Source organism: Chiloscyllium punctatum, chromosome 2 (assembly GCF_047496795.1).
Source record: "Chiloscyllium punctatum isolate Juve2018m chromosome 2, sChiPun1.3, whole genome shotgun sequence".
NCBI classification, from domain to species: Eukaryota; Metazoa; Chordata; class Chondrichthyes; order Orectolobiformes; family Hemiscylliidae; genus Chiloscyllium; species Chiloscyllium punctatum.
The window spans coordinates 112,562,010-112,580,734 of NC_092740.1; the positions used below are offsets into that span (position 1 = coordinate 112,562,010).

Genomic DNA, 18,725 nt, shown 5'->3' on the forward strand with positions numbered 1-18,725 from the left:
CCAGCTGGTTTTCCAAATTTAGAATTGTTCGAATTTCAGAATAAGAGACAGTTTGATGGTGAAATGTTTTAAAAATCTTATTGGAGGAGCAGACTCACTGAGTAAAACAGGCCTTGAGACAGAATTGAGGCCTGCCAGTGCAGGGCCATGAGTGACATGCATCACGTGGGTGTTAACTTGGGTTAACTGTTTGTACGTTAAATGACCTTGTTAATAAGAAAAAAAACCTTTACAGAAACAAACTTCAGACTTTGAGCTTTTTGGATTTTGGGATTTCTGATAAAGGGTTGTCTACCGGTACTACATTTCAAAGGATGTGTTGTCTGTGCTTGCTGGTAGAAGTGAATGGGACTCATTATTAGCTTTTCCTGGTGGTCTAATGGTTACGTTTTGGCATTTTCAGCACTTCAGCCTGTGTTCCATTCCTGGTTAGAGAATGAGAATTTATAGGGCTCTTTGTGACACTGTGGCAAAGTCCCTGTTTCTGGACCATGACGTGGTTCAAGTTTCACTTGTTCTAGGCTTGTGTAATAATATCTCTGAACAAGTTGGTCAAAGAAATAGCTAATAAAAAATTATTTTAAAAATTTGTAACTGGGAATGGGTTTACTTTGCAGTCCAAGTACATGATTCTTTCAATATATTAGAGTTTTGAGAGAGATTGAGATCAGACGCAAGTGCTAATTAAGCCTGTGTTCTTGGATGCTGTTACAAATATACTTAGGAAAACAGTCAAAAATTGTACAGGTTGTCCTCACCTAAGGTTAGAATTGTGTTCCTGAAAATCCTGACTTAAGACAAAAAAACTTTAAGTGAAGCATTGATTCCTATATTCAATATTAAAATTAAGTGTCATAGGGCCTTCTTTCAAGAAAAAAAACATTATTCTTTTACCCTGAAGTGTAAATATATCAATATAAACGGACAAATCCCTACAGTGGGCAAAATGACTTAAAGGAAACTGTTAAATAAAGAAAAAAAAACTAATATAACAGATATATTAAATTGCAGCATCTTCAGTCATGAATTTTATACTGCACAGTGAGGTGGGGGTGGCTGGCTACTGCCATGTCGGAGGTCTGCCTGGGTGATTGCTTTATGGGGCTACTTTTTGTTGCTGGTCACAGAGCCTTGAACTTCATCCCCTTTTGCTGATCATGGTTAGATTAGATTAGATTAGATTAGATTACTTACAGTGTGGAAACAGGCCCTTCGGCCCAACAAGTCCACACCGCCCCGCCAAAGCGTAACCCACCCATACCCCTACATCTACATCTACCCCTTACCTAACACTACAGGCAATTTAGCCAGGCCAATTCACCTGACCTGCACATCTTTGGACTGTGGGAGGAAACCGGAGCACCCGGAGGAAACCCACGCAGACACAGGGAGAACGTGCAAACTCCACAGAGTCAGTCGCCTGAGGCGGGAATTGAACCCGGGTCTCCGGCGCTGCGAGGCAGCAGTACTAACCACTGTGCCACCGTGCCGCCCATAAATGGTTAATGGCCAGTCAGGCTGTGGAGGGCAGCTGTGTACTGGATGGAATATGACAACTCTCCTGCACTGTTCCACAAACTATTTCTGCAGGAGCCTGCCATTCAGGCTGTTCCCTCTCAGAGAAAGGAGGGACTGTCAAACTCAGATGTAACCAGTACCTAGGCAACTGCCAAGCTCAGTCATGGTGACTCTGATGAGCGCATGACAGCTCCAGGAAATGCACGAGGAGGAGTGGGGGCTGTGTGCCTCACTGCAGACCTTGGGAAGCACCGTAGCACAGGAAAAGACGAAGTCAGTCAGAAGGCTGAGAATGTCCTCAAGTTGAAAGAATGTTTGACTGTGTCAAAATGATGCCGATCAGGTCAGGTAAAGTACTATGGTAAACCACCTGTGAACATATTTGTGACGCTCGGTGAGAATTCCAAACCAAATAACTTACTAACATTAAAGCAGAACAACACTAAACACGACAACTTTAAATACTGTCTCCTTGTACAATTAGAAGTGATTAAAACAATGAAACAGTTTCAGAAGTGACTGGGATTTTGAGGTTTAGCCAACTAGGTAACGAGGTGAGTTTGAAAAATGTGTTGCTGGAAAGGCGCAGCAGGCCAGGCAGCATCCAAGGAGCAGGAGAATCGACGTTTCGGGCATAAGCCCTTCTTCAGGAATGAGGAGGGTGTGCCAAGCAGGCTAAAATAAAAGGCAGGGAGGAGGGACTTGGGGGAGGGGCATTGGGAACGCGATAGGTGGAAGGAGGTTAAGGTGAGGGTGATAGCCCGGAGAGGGAGTGGGGGTGGAGAGGTCAAGAAGAAGATTGCAGGTCAAGAAGGCGGTGCTGAGTCCAAGGGTTGGGACTGAGATAAGGTGGGGGGAGGGGAAATGAGAAAGCTGGAGAAATCTGCATTCATCCCGTGTGATTGGAGGGTTCTTAGGTGGAAGATGAGGCGCTCTTCCTCCAGGTGTCATGTTGCCATGGTCTGGTGATGGAGGAGGCCAAGGACCTGCATGCCCTTGGTGGAGTGGGAGGGGGAGTTAAAGTGTTCAGCTACAGGGCGGTTCGGTTGGTTGGTGCGGGTGTCCCAGAGGTGTTCTCTGAAATGTTCCATAAGTAGGCAGCCTGTCTCCCTAGTGTAGAGGGAGGCCACATCGGGTGCAGCGGATGCAGTAAATGATGTGTGTGGAGGTGCAGGTGAATTTCTGATGGATATGGAAGGATCCTTGGAGCCTTGGAGGAAAGTGAGGAGGGAGGTGTGGGTACAAGTTTTGCATTTCTTGCGGTTGCAGGGGAAGGTGCTGGGAGTGGAGGTTGGGTTGGTGGGGGGTGTGGACCTGACGAGGGAGTCGTGGAGGGAGTGGTTTTTCCGGAATTCTGATAGGGGAGGGGAGGGAAATATATCCTTGGTGGTGGGGTCTGTTTGGAGGTGGCGGAAATGACGAAGGATGATACGATGAATCTGGACATTGGTGGGGTGGTGGGTGAGGACCAGTGGGGTTCTGTCCTGGTGGCAATTGGAGGGGCGGGGTTCAAGGGCGGAGGAGCTGGAAGTGGAGGAGATGTGGTGGAGAGCACCGTCAACCACGTCTGAGGGGAAATTGCGGTCTTTGAAGAAGGAGGCCATCTGGGTTGTTCGGTATTGGAATTGGTCTGCCTGGGAGCGGATGCGGCGGAGGCGAAGGAATTGGGAATATGGGATGGCATTTTTATGGGGGGGGGGGGGCAGGGTGGGAGGAGGCGTAATCTAGGTAGCTGTGGGAGTCAGTCGGTTTATAGTAAATATCCGTGTTGAGTCGGTCGACTGAGATAGAAATGGAGAGGTCTAGGAAGGGGAGGGAGGAGTCTGAGATGGTCCAGGTAAATTTGAGGTCGGGGTGGAATGTGTTAGTAAAGTGGATGAACTGTTCAACCTCCTCGTGGGAGCACGAGGTAGCGCCAATACAGTCATCAATGTAGCGGAGGAAAAGGTGGGGGGTGGTGCCAGTGTAGCTGCGGAAGATGGACTGTTCCACATATCCGATGAAGAGGCAGGCATAGCTGGGGCCTATGCAGGTGCCCATGGCTACTCCTTTGGTTTGGAGGAAGTGGGAGGATTGGAAAGAGAAGTTGTTCAGAGTGAGGAACAGTTCAGTCAGTCGAAGGAGGGTGTCAGTGGACGGGTACTGGTTGGTTCGGCGGGAAAGGAAGAAGGGGAGGGCTTTGAGGCCTTCGTGATGGGGGATAGAGGTGTACAGGGACTGGATGTCCATGGTGAAGATAAGGCATTGGGGGCCGGGAAGCGAAAATCATGGAGGTGGAGGGCATGGGTGGTGTCCCGAACATAGATGAGGAGTTCTTGGACTAAGGAGGACTGGACCGTGTCGAGGTATGTAGGGATGAGTTCAGTGGAGCAGGAGCAGGCTGAGACGATGAGTCGGCCGGGGCAGCAGGTTTGTGGATTTTGGGCAGGAGGTAGAAACGGGCGGTGCGGGGTTGTGGGACTATGAGGTTGGAGGCGGTGGATGGGAGATCCCCTGAGGTGATGAGGTTATGGATGGTCTGGGAGATGATGGTTTGGTGGTGGGAGGTGGGGTCATGGTCAAGGGGGCAGTAGGAGGAGGTGTCCGCGAGCTGGCGTTTAGCCTCAGCAGTGTAAAGATCGGTGCGCCAAACTACCACCGCGCCACCCTTGTCTGCTGGTTTGATAGTGAGGTTGGGGTTGAAGCAGAGGGAGTGGAGGGCTGCACGTTGCGAGGGCGAGAGGTTGGAGTGGGTGAGAGGGGTGGACAGGTTGTGGCGGTCAATGTCGCGGCGGCAGTTGGCTATGAAGAGATCGAGGGCACGTAAGAGGCCAGCACGGGGTGTCCAGGTGGATGAGGTGTGTTGGAGGCAGGAGAAGGGATCGTCAGAGGGTGGGCGAGAAACCTGATTGAAGAAGTAGGTGCGGAGGCGAAGGCGGCAGAAGAATTGTTCAATGTCTCACTGCGTGTTGAACTCGTTAATCCAGGAGTGAGTTTGATGTCCAAGTTAGAACCTATTATGCTTTACAGCAGGCTAACTCAATGAGCTAGTTAATGAATAGCAGGATATTAGGAAACTCAGAGGAAAAGAGGACACTTTGGATCCTTGCCCACAGATTCTTGAAGTAAGCAGTACAAATTAATCGGGTAACAAGAGGGCAGACGGGACACTTGCTTTTATAAGATGGAAGATGCCATCAACAGTGCTATCAAGCAGCAATAATCTGCACAGTGACATCCAGTTTGGGTTTTGCCAGGGCCACTCAGCTCCTGATTTCATTACAGCCTTGGTTCAAGCAAGGACAAAAAGCCCAATTCAGAGGTGAGGTAAAAGTGACAACTGTTGACATCAAGGCTATATTCAACTGAATGTTGCATCAAGAGCCTGAGCAAAACCGGAATCAAAGGGTATCAGGTGGCAAACTTTCCACTGGTTGGAATCATACCTGGCACATAGGAACATGGTCGTAGTTGCTGGACATCAGTCATCTCAGTTCCAGAACACCTCTGCAGGAGTTCCTCAGGTTAGTGTCCTAGGCCCAAACATTTTCAGCTGCTTTCTTTAATGAACTGCACTCCATCATAAGGTCAGAAGTAGGGACGTTCACTGATTATTGCACAATGTTCAGCACCATTCACGACTCCTCAGATACTGTCCATGTTCATATTTAACAAGATTGAGACAACGTCCAGGCTTGGGCTAACAAGTGGCAATAACATTTGTGCCATACAAATGCCAGGTTATGACCAGACTTGACTTAAGACACAATCTAACCACAGCCCCTTGACATTCAATAGTGTTTCCATCATTGAATCCCCCACGACCAACATCCATAGGACTAGAAACTCAACTGGACCCACCACAAAAACACAGTGGCCACAAGAACAGGTCAGAGCATTGGTGGTGGAGGGAGTGGATGTTTGTGGATGTCATGCCAATTAAGTATACTGCTTTGCCCTGGATGGTTTCAAGCTTCTTGAATGTTAGTTGAGCAGCATGAGTTCATATAAATGGGGAGGATTCCATTACACTTCTGCTTTATAGATGATGGAAGACTTTGGGGAATCAGGAGGTGAGTTACTCGCTGCAGTATTCCTAGCCTCTGACCAGTTCTTGAAGCCACTTGCATTTATGTGGTGAGTCCAGTTCAGTTTTCTGGTCAATGGCAATCCCCAGGATGTTGATAGTGAGAGAATTCAGTGATGGTAACACCATTGAATGTCAAGGGGGTGATGGCAAAATTGTCTCTTATTGGAGATGGTCATAGCCTTGCATTTGTGTACAGCAAATGTTACTTACCATTTATCAGCCCAAGCCTGGGTACTGTCCTGTTCTTATCACGCTTAGACATGGACTGTTTCAGTATCTGAGGAGTCATGAATGCTGCTGAACTTTGTGCAATTATCAGTGAACATCTCCACTTTTGACATCATGACAAAGGGAAGGTCATTGATGAAGCAGCTGAAGATATTTGGATCTAGGATACTATTCTGATGAACACCTTGCAGAGATGGTCTGGAGTTCAGATGACTGACCTCCTATAACCATAACCACCTTGGAATGTGATCTTTGAATTTCTATGTATCAAATATGCATAATTTTCCATTTCCCACAACATGGCATCACCAATACACATGGATATAATTCCTTTCATTACATGATTTATAGAAATTCTAAGCATTATTACCTCTTGTACTGGCAATCCAAAGGTAACTAGCCATTAACCTGACCAGACACAATATTTATTGTTACCCACCATTGCCAGAAAACTTCAGGTTATTTCCAAGAATTTCACTGACTTCAGGTTCTCACACAGCACCCAATTAGGGTGGACTGTGCTAACTATCTTCCTGAAATCCACGTAGATAATGTCCACAGTTCATCTTCAATATCTGTCTTCTCCTCAAAAGATATCCACCAAATGAGTCAAGCATGGCCTGTCACTCCCAAAAAAAAGCCAATCACTTTGCATAAGTTTTGCCCCTCAAAGTGAACCTTTTAAACTCCTGTCTTCACAAATAAGTTACCTAACCATCATTTGGTCGCTCATTTCTTGCCTCTTTTTTAGTTCGCGTTTCACATTTGAAATCCTGAGATTTTGTTCTACAACAAATTTCAAACATATCCACAAGAGAAGGCTCATTCTTTGAGCAAACTCTTTCAGAACCCTCCAATGAAAGTTATTTGAGCCAGGTGTCTTGTCTGCATTACACTTCACCATCAAACTCAATAGGTTCTTCTGTGATTCAAAATGTTCAGTTTGCTTTAATTTTACACCTGTAATTCTAAGATGACCACTGCAGTTTCTCTAAGCTGTATTGAAATAACAGTTAAGCACTCTAATTTCTTCAGATATCTTCTATCATCAGACATCATTTTCCCACCACCATTTGTTAATGGGTCAATTGGTCAATGCAGACTTTGCTTATGAAAAACATACATGGTCAAATCCTTACTGCTCATTTTGTTTCCGGGATTATTTACCATCCAATTCCTCCTTCCAGAGTCAGTTTAATTGCATTCTTCAATCTTTTACAAGTAGCCATAGTCCTTTACAAACATATAAAAACTCCCATTTTTTTTCTTACTCCCAAATGTCTTTAACAATTTGTTTGCAACCTACACCAAACAACTTAAAGTCATAGAGATGTACAGCACAGAAACAGACCCTTCGGTCCAACCCGTCCATGCCAACCAGATATCCCAACCCAATCTAGTCCCACCTGCCAGCACCTGGCCCATATTCCTCCAAATCCTTCCTATTCATATACCCATCCAAATGCCTCTTAAATGTTGCAATTGTACCAGCCTCCACCACATCCTCTGGCAACTCATTCCATACACGTACCACACTCTGCGTGAAAACCTTGCCCCTTAGGTCTCTTTTATATCTTTCCCCTCTCACCCTAAACCTATGCTGTCTAGTTCTGGACTCCTCGATCCCAGGGAAAAGACTTTGTCTATTTATCCTATCCATGCCCCTCATAATTTTGTAAACCTCTATAAGGTCACCCCTCAGCCTCCGACGCTCCAGGGAAAACAACTCCAGTCTGTTCAGCCTCTCCCTGTAGCTCAGATCCTCCAACCCTGGCAACATCCTTGTAAATCTTTTCTGAACCCTTTCAAGTTTCACAACATCTTTCTGATAGGAAGGAGACCAGAATTGCATGCAATATTCCAACAGTGGCCTAACCAAGGTCCTGTATAGTCGCAACATGACCTCCCAACTCCTGTACTCAATACTCTGAAATAAAGGAAAGCATACCAAACGCCTTCTTCACTATCCTTATCTACCTGCGACTCCACTTTCAAGGAGCTATGAACCTGCACTCCAAGGTGTCTTTGCTCAGCAACACTCCCTAGGACCTTACCATTAAGGTGTATAAGTCCTGCTCAGATTTGCTTTCCCAAAATGCAGCACCTCGCATTTATCGGAATTAAACTCCATCTGCCACTTCTCAGCCCATTGACCCATCTGGTCAAGATCCTGTTGTAATCTGAGGTAACCCTCTTCGCTGTCCATTACACCTCTAATTTTGGTGTCATCTGCAAACTTACTAACTGTACCTCTTATGCTCGCATCCAAATCATTTATGTAAATGTCAAAAAGTAGAGGACCCAGCACCGATCCTTGTGGCACTCCACTGGTCAGAGGCCTCCAGTCCAGAAAGACAACCCTCCACCACCATCCTCTGTCTTCTACCTTTGAGACAGTTCTGTATCCAAATAGCTAGTTCTCCCTGTATTCCATGAGATCTAACCTGGCTAATCAGTCTCCCATGGGGAACCTTGTCGAACACCTTATTAAAGTCCATATAGATCACATCTACTGCTCTGTCCTCATCAATCTTCTTTATTACTTCTTCAATAAACTCAATCAAGTTTGTGAGACATGATTTCCCACACACAAAGCCATGCTGACTATCCCAAATCAGTCCTTATCTTTCCAAATACATGTACATCCTGTCCCTCAGGATTCCCTCCAACAACTTGCCCACCATCGAGATCAGGCTCACCGGTCTATAGTTCCCTGGCTTGTCTTTACCGCCCTTCTTAAACAGTGGCACCACGTTTGCCAACCTCCAGTCTTCCGGCACCTCACCTGTGACTGTCGATGATACAAATATCTCAGCAAGAGGCCCAGCAATCACTTCTCTAGCTTCCCACAGAGTTCTCGGGTACACCTGATCAGGCCCTGGGGATTTATCCACTTCTAACCGTTTCAAGACATCCAGCACTTCCTCCTCTGTAACCTGGCTATTATGCAAGATATCACCATCTATTTCCCTATAGTCTATATCTTCCATATCCTTTTCCACAGTAAATACTGATGCAAAAATATTCATTTAGTATCTCCCCTATTTTCTGTGGCTCCACACAAAAGGCCACCCTGCTGATCTTTGAGAGGCCCTATTCTCTCCCTAGTTACCCTTTTGTCCTTAATATATTTGTAAAAACCCTTTGGATTCTCCTTAATTCTATTTGCCAAAGCTATCTCATGTCCCCGTTTTGCCCTCCTGATTTCCTTCTTAAGCATACTCCTACTTTCTTTATACTCTTCTCAGGATTCACTCGATCTATCCTGTCTATACCTGACATATGCTTCCTTCTTTTTCTTAACAAAACCCTCAATTTCTTTAGTCATCCAGCATTCCTTATACCTACCAGCCTTCCCTTTCACCCTGACAGGAATATACTTTCTCTGGATTCTTGTTATCTCATTTCGGAAGGATTCCCAATTTCCAGCCGTCCCTTTACCTGCGAACATCTGCCTCCAATCAGCTTTCGAAAGTTCTTGCCTAATACCGTCAAAATTGGCCTTTCTCCAATTTAGAACTTCAACTTTTAGATCTGGTCTATCCTTTTCCATCACTGTTTTAAAACGAATAGAATTATGGCCCCAAAGTGCTCCCCCACTGACACCTCAGTCACCTGCCCTGCCTTATTTCCCAAGAGTAGGTCAAGTTTTGCACCTTCCCCAAGTCGGTACACCCACATACTGAATCAGAAAATTGTCTTGCACACACTTAAGAAATTCCTCTCCATCTAAACCTTTAACACTATGACAGTCCTAGTCAATGTTTGGAAAGTTAAAATCCCCTACCATAACTACCCTATTATTCTTACAGATAGCTGACATCTCCTTACAAGTTTCTCAATTTCCCTCTATTGGGGAATCTTCAATACAATCCTAATAAGGTGATCATCCCTTTTTTATTTCTCAGTTCCACCCAAATGACTTCCATGGATGTATTTCTGGGAATATCCTCCCTCAGTACAGCTGTAATGCTATCCCTTATCAAAAATGCCACTCCCCCTCCTCTCTTGCCTCCTTTTCTATCCTTCCGGTAGCATTTGTATCCTGGAACATTAAGCTGCCAGTCCTGCTCATTCCTGAGCCATGTTTTCCTAATTGCTATGATATCCCAGTCCCATGTTCCTAACCATGCCCCGAGTTCATCTGCCTTCCCTGTTAGGCCCCTTGCATTGAAATAAATGCAGTTTAATTTATTAGTCCTACCTTGTCCCTGCCTGCCTTGACTGTCTGTTCTCAGCTGTACCCATCTCAGATCGATCTCTTTCCTCACTATCTCCCTGGGTCACACCACACACACACACACACACCCCCCCCACCTTACTAGTTTAAATCCTCCCAAGCAGTTCTAGAAAATTTCCCTGCCAGTATATTAGTCCCCTTCCAATTTAGGTGCAATCCGTCCTTCTTGTACAGGTCACTTCTACCCCAAAAGAGATTCTAATCATCCAAAAATGTGAATCCTTCTCCCATACACCAGCTCCTCAGCCATGCATTCATCTGCTCTATCCTCCTATTCCTGCCCTCACTAGCTCGTAGCACTGGGAGTAATCCAGATATTACTACCCTTGAGGACCTCCTTTTTAAATTTCTGCGTAATTCTCTGTAATCTCCCTTCAGAGTCTCAACCTTTTCCCTTCCAATGTCATTGATTCTAATGTGGACAATGACCTCCTGCTGGCCCCTCTCCCCAGTGAGAACATTCTGCACCCTCTCTGAGACATCCTTGATCCTGGCTCCAGGGAAACAACACACCATTCTGCTTTTTCTCTGCTGGCCATAGAAACATCTGTCTGTACCTCTGACTACACAATCCCCTAACAAAATTGATCTCTTGGAAGCCGACGTACCCCACGTTGCATTAGAGCCAGTCTCAATACCAGAAACTTGGCTGTTCGTGCTACGTTCCCCTGAGAATCCATCACCCCCTACATTTTCCAAAAGAGCATACCTGTTTGAAATGGGTATATCCACAAAAGACTCTTGCCCTGGGTGCCGACCTCTCTCACCCTTCCTGGAGTTCACCCATCTATGTGACCGTATCTGAGACTTTCCCCTCTTCCTATAACTGCCATCCATCACACACTGTTGCTGTTGCAAATTCCTCATTGCTTCTATCTGTCTCTCCAATTGATCCACTTGATCTGATAAGATTCGCATCCAACAGCATTTATGGCAGATATAATCCACAGTAACCCTTAAACTCTCTTTAAACTCCCACATCTGACAAGTGCATATCACTGCAAATGCCATTTTTGCTCCTTCACAATCTACAGACTCAGAAAATAACACCGTCTTATTCCTTCCAAACACTGCCCCAGGTTACATTAATAGCTATGGCTTACATTTTAAGTTTAATCAAGAGATTTATCTCCAAAAACAAGAAAGAATCCACTATACTCACTACTGTAGCCTTTCTCTTGGACAGACTTAAAACAGCAATTAACTGACCTGATTCTGTGCTGTGAACTTCGCCCAACATTTCCTCCAAGATTAGTTGTGAATTTCACTGTTTGTTAATTTTCCCAGATGCACTCCGATGTCCAGCGATACACGAGTTCAAACAGCAAAGGCGGTAACTGTGCAGGTTCTCTCTCTCTCTCCTGCACTGTCCTCACCATGTGCTTCCTTTGTCTGCTCTTCTCCCTTTTAAACTGCTGTTGTTTTGACTTTTTTTTCCCAAAAGTTCCAAAACAATGCAACAGCATATAAAACAGGAATTGCTGCTCCTGGAATTCGAGGAAATCACCTCCAACACCTAAAGTACCTCAAATAAAAAAGGAGCAGCTCTTACAGCCAGAAATTTTTCCCGTCCTCCACTTCTATCCTAATTCCATGTCTTTTTTCTTCAGTACCATTCCATTATTCCCACACATTGTCTAATGTTTTTAAAGATCAGCTTGTTTAATTATTGGTTTTTGATCGGTTTCCTTTGGTTCTGTACCCCCTGATGGCCATTCTAACTGACAGAGTTTCATCATCATCTTTACATGGGGGAACAATAGCCTAGTGGTATTATCATTCGACTATTATTCCAGACACTCAGCTAATATTCTGAGGGACTTGGGTTTGAATACCACCATTGCAGATGGTGGAATCTGAGTTCAATAAAAAGAAGTCTGGAATCAAAAATCTACTGATGACCATTAAACCATTGCTGATTGTGGGGAAAAACCCATCTGCCTCACTACTGTCCTTCAGGGAAGGAAATCTGCTGTTCTCATCTGGTATGGCCTACATGTGACTCCAGCGACCTAACTCTCAGCTACCCTCTGAGATGGCCGAGCAAGCAACTTGGTTCAAGGACAACCAATGGCATTCATGTCCCACAAGTGAAAATAAAACCTGTTTTCTTTTACTTTGCTATTGCTCCTTCCTCATCAATTACTATTTATGCATACAAGTTCCTCACAATTTCTTTAAATTACAACGTGCATACCAAGTGTCCTTATTGTACACTCAAAAAAAAAGCACAATTGAAATCCCACCAGACTGACAAGACAAAAGTCAATCTCATCCTCTCACAAAAACTGTTCCAGCCTGATTCTCATTATTTGGTAGCACACAGATATAGTTCAACTGCAAACATTCTCATTTTATCCAACAGATTAAATATAATTTCAAATATTCACTTCATTGTAGTGAGTCCCATTCTAACAGATAGTGCCCCTTATCACCTCACTTATTTTCTTCATCCGTCCAAAACACATAAACACTGAGCTAACTCCACTATAATCATTCAATTTCAGTTAGCTTTCAGACACTTCTTCAACTCCTGTACACTTCATCTACCAAACCCTGATAGCTCACCTATTTTCTTCCTGATAATGCCATGTGTTCACACCAGTATATCTCAGGTTATCCTTTACAAACTCTGCCTTTGGTAATTATTCTGAGTTACTCTCTCTTCTGCTGTTCTCTCCACATCACCGCACCCCGCATCCAGCCATACGAGTTTTAATCTATCTACATCTCAAGCATTTTGGTTCTCTCTCCAGGTCACGTGAACTTAACATTTTGAGTTTGGTGTGACACTTCTGAAGAACAGTCATATCAGAGTGAAAATATAAACTCTGTTTCTCTCTCTACTCATACTGTAATACCCGAGGTTCTCCAGAATTCTCTCCGTTAAATTCAAATTTTGAACAAACTCTGTATTTTACCACTCTTCTAATTCCAATGACTGGAATTTCACCCCTACACCTTCTCCAACTCGCAACCTCACTTTCACCTTTTAAGACAGTACACAAAGCCCCAAGTCATGGACCAAGCCTTTGATTACCTGCCACATTATTTCCCAATGTAGCCTGGCATCATGTCTTATTTCTAAGGCTCTGTGAAGCACCTTGGGATATCTCATTACATTAAAGGCCTCTTAAATGTTGCAGTTGTACGCCTCCACCACATCCTCTGGCAACTCATTCCATACACGTACCACACTCTGCATGAAAACCTTGCCCCTTAGGTCTCTTTTATATCTTTCCCCTCTCACCCTAAACCTATGCCGTCTAGTTCTGGACTCCCCGACCCCAGGGAAAAGACTTTGTCTATCTATCCTATCCATGCCCCTCATAATTTTGTAAACCTCTATAAGGTCACCCCTCAGCCTCCGACGCTCCAGGGAAAACAACTTCAGCCTGTTCAGCCTTTCCCTGTAGCTCAATCTGTAGATCTCCCTGTAGATCAATCTAAGTTGTAACTGTTATTGTTGAAATCTAACGCTGTTATCTTAGTTCTAAAAGCACTTGCTTTTTCATACTTTATCTATATAGTCGGTTCTGCTATAATGTGGTAATTCCATCTCATGCAATCCCATATTATAAGAAAATCATGTCATAGCAGCACCATTTAAATGAATGGGGCCAGAATCGCATTATCACCAATACATGTTTTAATAGCATCCCCAATTCATCTATCCCGCTGCAGTGAATTTGCATTAATAAAACATGCATTATAGCAGAACAACTTGTATGTACATTGTAAAAGGTTTAAGCTGGATTAGAGAAAATAAAATTTAAATAGAAATCACATATTTGATTTTCCATCGAAATACAAAATTGGAAAATTTCCAAATGTGAACAGAAACTATAGACACCACCATAAGCTATAAGTAGTTCTAAAATTTAACAGCCCCTCAGTACAATATGGCAGAAAGGCCTTAGACATTAGCCTTGCCCCAACATGCCTTGACATAGGAAGGTGAGTGTGGTTGAAATCAGTCATCTCAGCTTCAGGACATCTGTGCAGAGTTCCTCAGGGTACTGTCCTAGGCCCAACGATCTTCAGCTGCTTCAATGACCTTCCCTCCAACATAAAGTCAAAAGTCGGGATATTCATCAATGATTGCACAATGTTCAGCACCATTCACAACTCTGCAGATTCTGAAGCAGTCCATGTTCAAATGCAACAAGATCAGGACGACCAGGCTTGGGCTGACAAATGGCAAGTAACATTCACAGCATACAAATGCGAGGCAAAGACCATCACCAATAAGAGAGAATCTAACCACCACCTTGACGTTCAATGGTGTTACCATCACTGAATGCCCCCTCATCAATATTTTTGGGGTTACCATTGAGCAGTAACAACAAAACTTGCCACATACATACAACTGGCTACAAGAGCAGGTCAGAGGCTACGAATACTGAGGTGAGTAACTCACTTTCTGACGAATCATGGATTAGTGATGCTGGAAGAGCACAGCAGTTCAGGCAGCATCCAACGAGCAGCGAAATCGACGTTTCGGGCAAAAGCCCTTCATCAGGAATAAAATCATGCCTATCCATCATTGAAAGGCACAAGTCAGCAGTGATGATGGAATACTCCCTACTTTCCTGGACAGGTGCAGCATAACAAGAAGCAACATGCTTAATTGGTACCACATCACAAACATCCACTCTGTCCAGCACCGACACTTAATAGCAGCAGAGTACTATCTACGAGATGCTTGTAGAAATTCACCAAAGATTTTCAGACTGCAGCTTCCAAATCCATGATCATTTCCATCTAGAAGGTCATGGACAACTGATACATGGGAACACTATCATTTGCGAGTTCCCCTCCAAGCCACTCACCATTCCAACTTGGAAATATATCACCTTTTCTTTACCGTCACAGGGTCAAAATCCCTCCCACAGCAAAGTAGATTGCAGTGGTTCAAGAAGGCAGCTCAATATCATCTTCTCAAGGTCAACAAGGGATGGGCAATAAATGTTGGCCAGCCAACAACACCCTCATCCCACAAGATTCGGGATAGTCAACATGGTTTTGTGCATGGGAAATCATGTCTCACAAAATTGATTGAGTTTATTGAAGAAGTAACAAAGAAGATTGAGGAGGGCAGAGCAGTAGATGTGATCCATATGGACTTCAAGTAAGGCGTTCGACAAGATTCCCCATGGGACTGATTAGCAAGGTTAGATCTCATGGAATACAGGGAGAACTAGCCATTTGGATACAGAACTAGCTCAAAGATGGAAGACAGAGGGTGGTGGTGGAGGGTTGTTTTTCAGACTGGAGGCCTGTGATTAGTGGAGTGCCACAAGGATCAGTGCTGGGCAACTCTAATTTTTGTCATTTACATAAATGATTTGGATGTGAGCATAAGAGGTACAGTTAGTAAGTTTGCAAAATTGGAGGTGCAGTGGACAACGAAGAGGGTTACCTCAGATTACAACAGGATCTTGACCAGATGGGTCAATGGGCTGAGAAGTGGCAGATGGCGTTTAATTCAGATAAATGCGAGGTGCTGCATTTTGGGAAAGTAAGTCTTAGCAGGACTTATACACTTAATGGTAAGGTCCTAGGGAATGTTGCTGAGCAAAGAGACCTTGGAGTGCAGGTTCATAGCTCCTTGAATCGCAGGTAGATAGGATCGTGAAGAAGCCATTTGGTCTGCTTTCCTTTATTGGTCAGAGTATTGAGTACAGAAGTTGGGAGGTCATGTTGCGGCTGTACAGGACATTGGTTAGGCCACTGTTGGAATATTGCATGCAATTCTGGTCTCCTTCCTATCGGAAAGATGTTGTGAAACTTGAAAGGGTTCAGAAAAGATTTACAAGGATGTTGCCAGGGTTGGAGGATCTGAGCTACAGGGAGAGGCTCAACAGGCTGAAGTTGTTTTCCCTGGAGCGTCGGAGGCTGAGGGATGACCTTATAGAGGTTTACAAAATTATGAGGGGCATGGATAGGATAGATAGACAAAGTCTTTTCCCTGGGGTCGGGGAGTCCAGAACTAGACGGCATAGGTTTAGGGTGAGAGGGGAAAGATATAAAAGAGACCTAAGGGGCAAGGTTTTCACGCAGAGTGTGGTACGTGTATGGAATGAGTTGCCAGAGGATGTGGTGGAGGCGTACAACTGCAACATTTAAGAGGCATTTGGATGGGTATATGAATAGGAAGGATTTGGAGGAATATGGGCCAGGTGCTGGCAGGTGGGACTAGATTGGGTTGGGATATCTGATCGGCATGGACGGGTTGGACTGAAGGGTCTGTTTCCGTGCTGTACATCTCTATGACTTTAAGTTGTTTGGTTTATGTCGCAAACAAATTGTTAAAGACATTTGGGAGCAAGAAAGAAAAATGAGAGTTTTTTATATGTTTGCAAAGGACTATGGCTACTTGTACCATGCTGTACATCTCTATGACTCTAAATGATTTTTTTTTAATGCAAATTTGCACTTTTGAATATTCGAGGAAACATGTCTATCAATATATTCCCCCACAGTGGATCTGTGGCTCTGAAAATAGTGTCATCATTGCAAATTCAGATGCCTTTTTACAAGGATAAGGGGCATAACTTTCCGTACCTTCTGGAAAGGTATCAAAAAAAACTGTAAGTTAACACTTTGACTGGCTTCTGATTGACGAATGAGCATTCTCTACATTTCAGATATGTAGCCTTTGCCAGTATGTACCTGAAATTAATTATTTATAGAATTAATTACAATTTTTTTTTAAACAATTTGAATAAGGTTATTGTTAGATACTAAAACATTTTCCAACCCATGTTTTGCTTCAAACTCCATACTCAACTACACTAATCCATGGCCTATGAGGTAAGCCGAAAGGCTATTTTTGCATCACCCTGATAAGGGAAAGAGGAATTCCATTGGAGCAGGGGCAGCAGGCTTCCACATCAAAGGATATGCATTGGCCAGCAGGGAAAGAAAAACTAGGTCAAAAGAAAGTATTAACCAAGAAACAATATCCAAATTTTAAATAAATAGGAACAGCATTTTATTTAACTGGAATATGCTATGTTTGTTACAGTATTCAAATATTGAAGAAAGTGTTTAAGTGATAAATAAAGACAATTAGTAAATCATACAAAGATTATCACAGATAATCTGTTTGAGCCAACTGATTTCATTTAAGACAACCCGGTAAAAGAACTATTGGCTGCTTTTAAAGAGGCGATAATTCAGGAAAAAACAAGATACATTCCTGTCAGGGAAGAAGATCAGGAAACCAGCTTTTCAGATATTGGAGAGAGAGAGAGAGAGAGAGAGAGAGAGAGAGAGAGAGAGAGAGAAGCTGAAGCAAAAAAAAAGCATGTTTAAGTAAGGTTGATAATTCAACTGAGAACTATGTTGAATTTAGAAAGTTCAGAGGGGAAGAGACAAAGGAAACAGGATTACTAAATATACAATGAGAAGATGCTGGCAGCTAATATAAAAGCAAACCTCGAAGTCATTTTACAGACATATAAATAAAGTTCATTCAGGAACAAGATGGGGATTGACATACGTAGGCAGAGAGTATGGTTGAGGGACTAAATACCTTGCTTCTGTATTTACCACAAAAGAAGATATTGCCTAAGTCATCAAGGAGGAGGAGATTGAGACACTAGATGGGCTAAAAATAAAAAAATCCTAAGGTGAAGCCATTTGCAAAGCTGGCCAAACGTTAGGTTGAGAGCTCTCCAGGACTTGAAAGGATGCATTCAAGGAAACGAGTCAGTTGGGATGAAATCTACTCTAATCTTCCAATCCCTTTTAATATGGGGTGATGCTAGAGGGCTGACAAATCACAAATGTTCAACCCGTGGTCAAAAAATGGTGCGAGGATAAACCTAGCAACTATAAGTTCAACTTCATTTGGCAGGATGGCTTATCAAGACAAGAAGTTTAGACAGGAAAGTCAACAACCACCTGGAGAAGTATGAATTAATTAATGAAAGTTAGCATAAGCTTGTTAAAGGGAAATTATGTTGAACTAACTTGATTGAGTCGATTATGAGATAAGTAAAGACTATATTTTCATTTACCTGAATTCCTAATTGTGAATTAAAATGAGAAGATAATTATTTGAAAACTAGCAATTGCTGCATGTTTTGATAGCAATTAACTTGACTCACTGTTTGTGCTTGTTCGAGCAGTAGTTAAACATCTGGTTACAAGTGAACTGGAGCCGAGGGATTATGTATAGGTGAAGCTTTGGTTGTTCCAAGTAGCTGATTAGTCAGTGGTCTAGTGATCAGTTATCAATGACAACGACATTCTACTTGTAACTATGTGACTGGTTCTCAGCTAGCTGAACAGTTTGGGGCTGTGAACAAGATTGACAGAAGCTCTGAAATCTCCATCAGCTCAGGAGCGAAAGCCACTTTGAGCCTGAAGAAAGTCAGTTGATCTTTCCTTCAGCAGTTTCTATACGCGGTGACTTTTAATTAATATTCACACGCCTTTTACAAGTGAACTAGTTTCCTGTACTTCCTGCAAACAAATAAAAGTTGCCGGAGAAGGCTGACCAAGACACACGCACACGCGCGTGTGTGTGTGTGTGTGTGTGTGATGTTTTAATTAATGGACTATTCATAATTCATACCTGTAGCTGGAGTCTAATAATTTGTAAAAAATAACAAATTTTATTAAGCACACAAACCTGGAGCATGATTTCTGATAATCTGA

The 18,725-nt window shown here is 43.5% G+C and overlaps 1 protein-coding gene across 6 annotated transcripts in view; it reads right to left on the reverse strand.

Moving 5' to 3' along the window:
• LOC140487885 (lysine-specific demethylase 4C-like) overlaps positions 1-18,725 on the reverse strand; it is a 427,159-nt gene that overhangs the window by 386,219 nt on the left and 22,215 nt on the right. The window lies entirely within an intron of this gene.